Raw genomic sequence first — 6,742 nt, 5'->3', positions numbered from 1 at the left:
CGGGGATAAACATATGAAGTGTAAATACTGATATTGAGGAATTTGATTGCAAGATATAGAAGAACTCCCACTGAAGATGTGCATAGTGAGGAATTAGCTTTTGAAGCAATGCACACTTGAAGAGTTGAATCATGGAGATCTCCCCCTATATCTTGTAATTCATACACGCATTTAACATATAATATGAAGAATTTGAAATGCATGATGAAATATGGTGCCTCATGAAATTCAGCATGCGTGCAATAACATTAACGAGGAATAAGCATGCAGAATAGTGCATCAATAGTATCAGAGCACAGTGCATCAAAAGTATCAGAGCACAGTGCATCAAAAGTATTAGAGCACCATCGGGTTTAAGATTACAACTCGATCCAATAAAGTTTCAGAAGAACGAGAGTTGTAACTTAGCAGATAAAAACGCCCATATAGTAGACCCGCTTGAAGACTAACTCATATTTCTCCCCCTTTGTCATCGAATGACCAAAAGAATCGAAAATGAGGACTAACGCCCCTGAAGATAATCATGTTGATGAAGGAGCGCCAGCGTTGTTGGGGTCGTTTGTTGATGTAGGGTCTGCCGCAGTGACGTCCAAATATTCATGTTCATCAGTGTCGCGCGATGAAGAATATGAGCTGGCCACCAGAGAAGGAACCTTGACCTTCTTGAATTTCTTCGGTGGAGGTGCAGACTAGTCAAAATCTTCATTAAGACCCATATTCTTCAGATCTTCTTCACCATACAGATGTGACAGGATTGCCCAGGTGCGACTGAAGACTTGATGGAGGTAGTAGTGGTTTTTCTTCACTGCATTGTGTGTGGCAGTCATGTTGTGAAGAAGTGAACCAAACCGACGCTTAACCCAGTTGTGATTTCGATCCACCTTCTGGTGAAGACTAAGCAGAAGTTCACGGTCAGTCATCACGCGCGGAGTAGTGGCTTGAGGAGTGGACTTAGGTGCATTGGCAGAGTCATGTGTGCCAGAGTCATCATTGGTGGAATAAGACGCAGCTTTGCGAAACTGACCATCCAATGGACGAATGCCTTCATCTATTACAGCTGGTGCCTTGCCCTTTCCATCAACTGAGGAATATGTCTGCTTGAGGACTTCAATTGGGGGCAAGTAGCTGAGATGATTATGGAAATCAGCTTTGTAGTTGAGTGAAGACCTTGTCTTGAGGAATCTCATGATCCAAGGTGCATAAGGCTTCAGCTCAAATGGAGATAGTGCAACATTGGCCATAGTCCGCATGAAGAAATCGTGATAATTGACATGAATGCCATGAACGATGTTGAATACCAGATTCTTCATGATGCCAACAATTTCCTCATCAGATGAGTCGTGGTCTTTGATAGGACTGATTGTCCTCGTAAGAATATGATAGACAGTTCTGGGCACGTACATCAATTCCTTCACGAGGAATTTGGTTCTTGGTGCTTGACCTGGCTTCAAAGGTTTCATCAGCACCTGTATGTAATGATGTGTGAGCTCAGGTTCACTGTAGATGCAGCGAGCTTCTTCAAGGGGAGGACTGAGTGGTAGAGGACGAAGCAATTCAGAGGCTGGTGCAGTGTAGTGAGTATTTTTAGACATCCAGTCCAGCACCCATGAATTCACATCTTCAGCATCTCCGGTGATGTGCAGTGTTGCATAGAATTGAAGAATCAGTTCTTCATTCCAATCGCAGATGTCAGAGCAAAAGTTGAGCAGCCCAGCATCGTGAAGAACACTAAGGACTGGTGTGAAGCACGGCAGAGATTCTATATCCACATGAGGAATATGCTCATGGTAGAAAATCTTCTCCTTGTTGAACAACACTGAGGAATAGAAATTGGCTTGACTAGCAGTCCAGAAACGCCTCTTCCTAATGCGAGCAGAGTCATATGGGTTGTAATCTTCAAAGGATACATTCTCGCCGAAGAAATCATCAGCCATGAACTTTTGCTTGCGTGAGAATGGATCCTTTGGCTTCGGCAGAGGAGTGTATGTGAGTCGCATCATGGCCTTAGGAATCTCAATCGCAGGTTCTTCAGGCTGAGGAATTTCTGCTTCCTCCTCAGTGGCAGTCTGCGTAGTTGGTTGTTCAGCAGCAACAGTTTCATCAGTGCTAGTGGCTGGAATTTCCTCATGGACAGATGCAGTGGGATGAGTTTCTTCAGAGCCCAGGTGAACAGTTTGTGTGGGGGACTGAGGAATTTGTTGTAGAGGGGTGAACATTGGAGAGTTTGGATGCTGACTTTCCCAGAATTCATCACTGATTACGGGTGTGGAGCAGCCAATGTCCACATCATCATCTTCTATTTCTTCAACGCCAGCCTCTTCAGCTATGAACTGAGGCATAGGCGAGGAGATGATAGGTGTTGAAGGGATATCATCCACTTCAATTTCTTCATCGATTAGTTCAGACGAAGCAGCAGAATGAGTTTTTTCATCAGATCCGCTGGGGATCACATATTCTTCATCAAAAGGAACAAGGTCCTTTGATGGCCTAGTTGAGATGGGAACATCATCAATCGGATTAGCAAATGAACTTGTCATAGGCTTCATTTTCTTCGGAGCTGAAGAATCTAAAGCAGTTGATGCTTTCCTTTTCTTCACTGCAGCACGCTCTGCAGCCTTGGTCTTCTTCACATCCGATGTAGATGGAATGATTGAAGTTGAAGTTGGTGCAGGAGCGGCTGAGGAATCTGGTTGATTTTCTTTAGGTACAATTTATGCAGTTGCCCTGAGTTCTTCAGTTTCTTCAGGCACACCACTAGTGGGTGCCCTGGCAATTTCTTCAATGGCTGGAATGCAGTTATCAGCCCTGGAACTCATATTATCTTCAGCAGCCTGATTGTCATCAGCGGTGCTGGCATTATCTTCAGTAGGCTGAGCAGATGTTTCAGCCTAAGGAATTTCCTGTTGCGTTGGGGCTGCAACATTGGAAGTGAATTTATCCGGAAGTTTCACAAAACGAACCTTGGCTCCAAGCCAATCAGCGCGATATGCTTCAAAGTCATCACTGAGTTTCTTAATCTCAGTCTGAGTAGTGACAAGTTCTTCAGTTGTCATAGAGACAATGTTTTTCTTCAGATAGCGCTCTTTCTTGTACTGCGCTTTCTTGATCTGCCTAGCCTTCTCAAATTTCCACTTTTCTTCTTGAATGAAGTGGGTCAGCATGTGACTTTGGCCAGGAGTCAGCTTGAAGTCAGGCAAGGGAGTGTTGGGGTCCTTGTGCCAATCATCAATGTAGTCGAGGATCAGCTTGGGATCCAAAAGTAGTGGCACCTCTGATCCTTTGGCTCTAGCGGCCCTGACTTGCCTGTCTCTGATGATTTCTGCAAGTTCATCATCATCAGCTTCGTCTTCATCAGATGACACTTGGAAAGTGACTTGCTTCTTTCGAGGACTTGGGCGTGGGCCTCGTCCAGCAGTGGCCTTTGTCTTGAGCAGTGAGGGGCCAGCTGAGGAACTTGGTGCAGCCGAGGAACTAGCTGAGACACCTGAGGCAATGGACATGCCGGTAGTCCTTTGGCACGAAGCGAGATGCATAGGTGCTGAGGATTTGGTCGGAACAGCTGAAGGCTTTGGCGAAGGAGCTGATGACTTTGGAGGAACAGGAGCAGCATGAGGAATTGGCCGTGAGGGCTTTGAGGATTCTGGCCGTGAGGGTATTGCTGAGGAACTTGGCCTCGAGGGCATTGTTGGTGAAGCACTTGGCTTGCGCGCAGGCTTCTTTGACATAGCCTTCTTTGGCTTGACAGCAAGGGCCTCAGCAGAGGCAGCAGCAGTAGCAGAGTCTTCATTAAATTTCCTCACTGCTTCTCTGGCTTGCTTAGCCAGCTTGGCTTGGCGCTTGGCCCATTCATTAGGATAGTCCTCACCACGCTTGAGGCTGGTGGGATCAGCGATTTGGCCAGGTGCCGGTGGTGCTCTTGGGCATGGAGGATTGAGTGCGAATTTCTTCATGTACTTAGGAGTGACATATCTGTACTCCCTCCATTCTCTTGCCCATCTCCTCTCTATCTTCTAAATGCGTACTTTGCGCTCATTCTTGGTTTCCTCAGTAGGTGTGCAGTACCTAGCATATATGTCATCAGGGATTTCAAACGCTGTATTTACCTCAGGCCTCTTTCCTCCCTTCTGTGGCCTTTTACCATCAGCCATTTTCTTCAGTTGAGGAATTTGAACAATCGAATTCTCTGAAGAAGTATGCAACTTTTCTTCGAGGAACGCTGCAAATGAGTTAAGTTGATGAGAACCTAGTGATTCAGCAGCTGACATGTGTACCTGTGAATAGAGTATAGTTGCGAGGAATTTGGAGAGGTCATATGCGTTCTCAGAAGGTTTTTCAAAATGAACAGGTTTGAGGAATTTGACCAGATGAGTCTTGAAGATTTTCACTAAGCATTCTTTGTCTTAGGTTCCAGAGTTGTATAGATCGAAGATCCAGACAATTGAGGAATCTTGAGGAAAAATGATGCTTAGAGAAATGAATCAAGAACGGATGACTTGTGAGGTGTTCAGTGTGTGAAGATATGAAGAAAAACACTTTTGAAGATTTTGTAGATAATCATTCGAATCAACGAGGGCAGTAAAAGTAACTTTTAATTACCCTGGATGAAGAACACGACGAACTGGAGTGAGGAGATGTGAAGTTCATCTGTGCAGATCTTCCACACCCTAACTTGGCGGAGGAAGACGGCTACGGTGGCGGCGGAGTGAAGATGTCCGCGGTCGGCGCGAGTACATCGGTGATGAGGTCGAGGCAGTGAAGCTCTTCCTCACCGGCAACGATGAAGTAGCGGCGGCGCTAGGGTTTGAGAAGCTCGAGCTGGAGAGAGAGGTCGAGCGGAGTAAAAGAAGTGAGGAAGGGAAGGAGGGGTGTTTATAGCCACGGTGAAAAACTGCTCGCCCGAAGAAATCGGACGAACGTGCCCCTGACCCTTCTCATTTGCATGACATGTGTCACCCACGTAGTGAGAGGTGGAGATCGTGTTAGATCGTGGGTGAGAGGATAAGTGTATCGTGGGATGCGGAACGGTTTGAGCGGCAAAACTGAAAATTTCGATAAGATAGGTTTTAAAGTTCCGTTCGCAATTTCTTCAGCTGACAAGGACACAATGAAGATTTTGAACGAGTTTCAAATAGAACGCACATGAAAAATTTGTGAACAGATTGGGTTGAGTATAGTATAGAGGGGAAGGGTCCGATCACATTCACTTAGCAGAAAACCAACTTGAAGAAATAGCAATAAGTGAATGCTGTAGAGGACATAAACTCATATATATATATATTATATACATCTGGGCTATTCTGTTACTAGTAACAGAATATTATTCTGTTACCCTTTTTGAACTGACGGTTTCAGGTGGTTGAGCTGATGTTTTTTGAAGCAGTTGAACTGATGCTTTCAGTTGTGTTTAACACATCGTCTTCCTTAGTTCAAAAACTTTTTGTAATTTTTTTGTCGGAACGTGGCATGTCATATATCATTAGAAAGCTCTTGACAACTACATTACAATTTTATAATTTGTTTTTGCAAAAAATTATGGTTTAAGAGCAGTTTTGAGTAAACCGTTTTTTTCAAAACCGAAAACGTGAATCGTATTTTGGACTCAATTTTCAAACAGTGTGTCGGAATTGAGAAAATAAGATAGCGTTGGAAAGCTGGTGAAAATCCGCATCTTCCATATATGTATTGTTTTTTCTAATTCTATATGTTTGAAAAGTAATTTGAAAAATGGTGAAATTCTAGGCGAAATGTATTTTCACGATTTTTTTCAAACGGTTTGTCGGATTGACGCAAATGATATGACGTTGGAAAGCTATGTAAAATGCGCAACTTTTTTGTATAGAAATGTTTTTCTAATTCCTTACGGTTTAAAAACGAATTCGAATACGATCAAATTTGATTTTGAACGCGATTTTTTAAAAAAGTTTGTCGGAATATGGCAAATAATATACCGTTGGATAGCTATCAAAAATGCGAAACTTTGTCATGTTGAACGTTTTCTCTACTTCGCAACCGTTTAAGAGTAATTTTGAATACGACATGAAGGATCCAGCTGTTTTCTCGTGTGAAAAACAGAGTAGTCGTACTGATATATATGTATGTTTGTACTGAGCTATTTTTTGTAGAGTAATTTTGAATGGTTCCGAAAAAGGGTACTTGTACTGATGCTTGCATGGGTTTGTACTAAGCGTGTTTTCACTAACTAGACTTTGCTTTGTTTTTTTCGTAATATTTTTCTCGTAAGTTTTCAATGGTTTACTGTATCGTCGCCCCTGTACTTGTATGGTTTGTATCATCAAACTGAATGATATTTTATTCAAAAAGAAAATGTGTTTGTTTTGTCTCCTTTTTTTGAACTCAACATTTTTTGACAACTTTGTTCTGAACTTCTCTCATTTTACGATTTGTACTGAGGTACTTACTAAGCAGGATTTTCATGGGGTTTATTTTTTTGCTTGAACTTTACAATTTGAATTTCTGCCATTTCTTTTATTACGAACGGACCACTGTTTTTAACTCGTACTGAGGTACTTACTACGCCCAAACTGGGGTGGTTGTCGCGACGCAAGGAAGATGTTGTGCGGCGGCGTGAGGTGAGACGCCGGATGCATACAGAGGATCATGTGGAAGCGCTGCGTAGAGCGTGGTCTGGCGGCACGCTGGAGGGAGGACCATGGCGGGGCGACATGCTCGAGGGAGGGGGTGCGGGGCGGCACGCTAGAGGGAGGGACTGCGGGGCTACGCG

This window comes from Triticum dicoccoides, chromosome 3A, assembly GCF_002162155.2.
Source record: "Triticum dicoccoides isolate Atlit2015 ecotype Zavitan chromosome 3A, WEW_v2.0, whole genome shotgun sequence".
Taxonomy (NCBI): Eukaryota; Viridiplantae; Streptophyta; class Magnoliopsida; order Poales; family Poaceae; genus Triticum; species Triticum dicoccoides.
Note: the sequence above shows the minus strand (reverse complement) of the source record.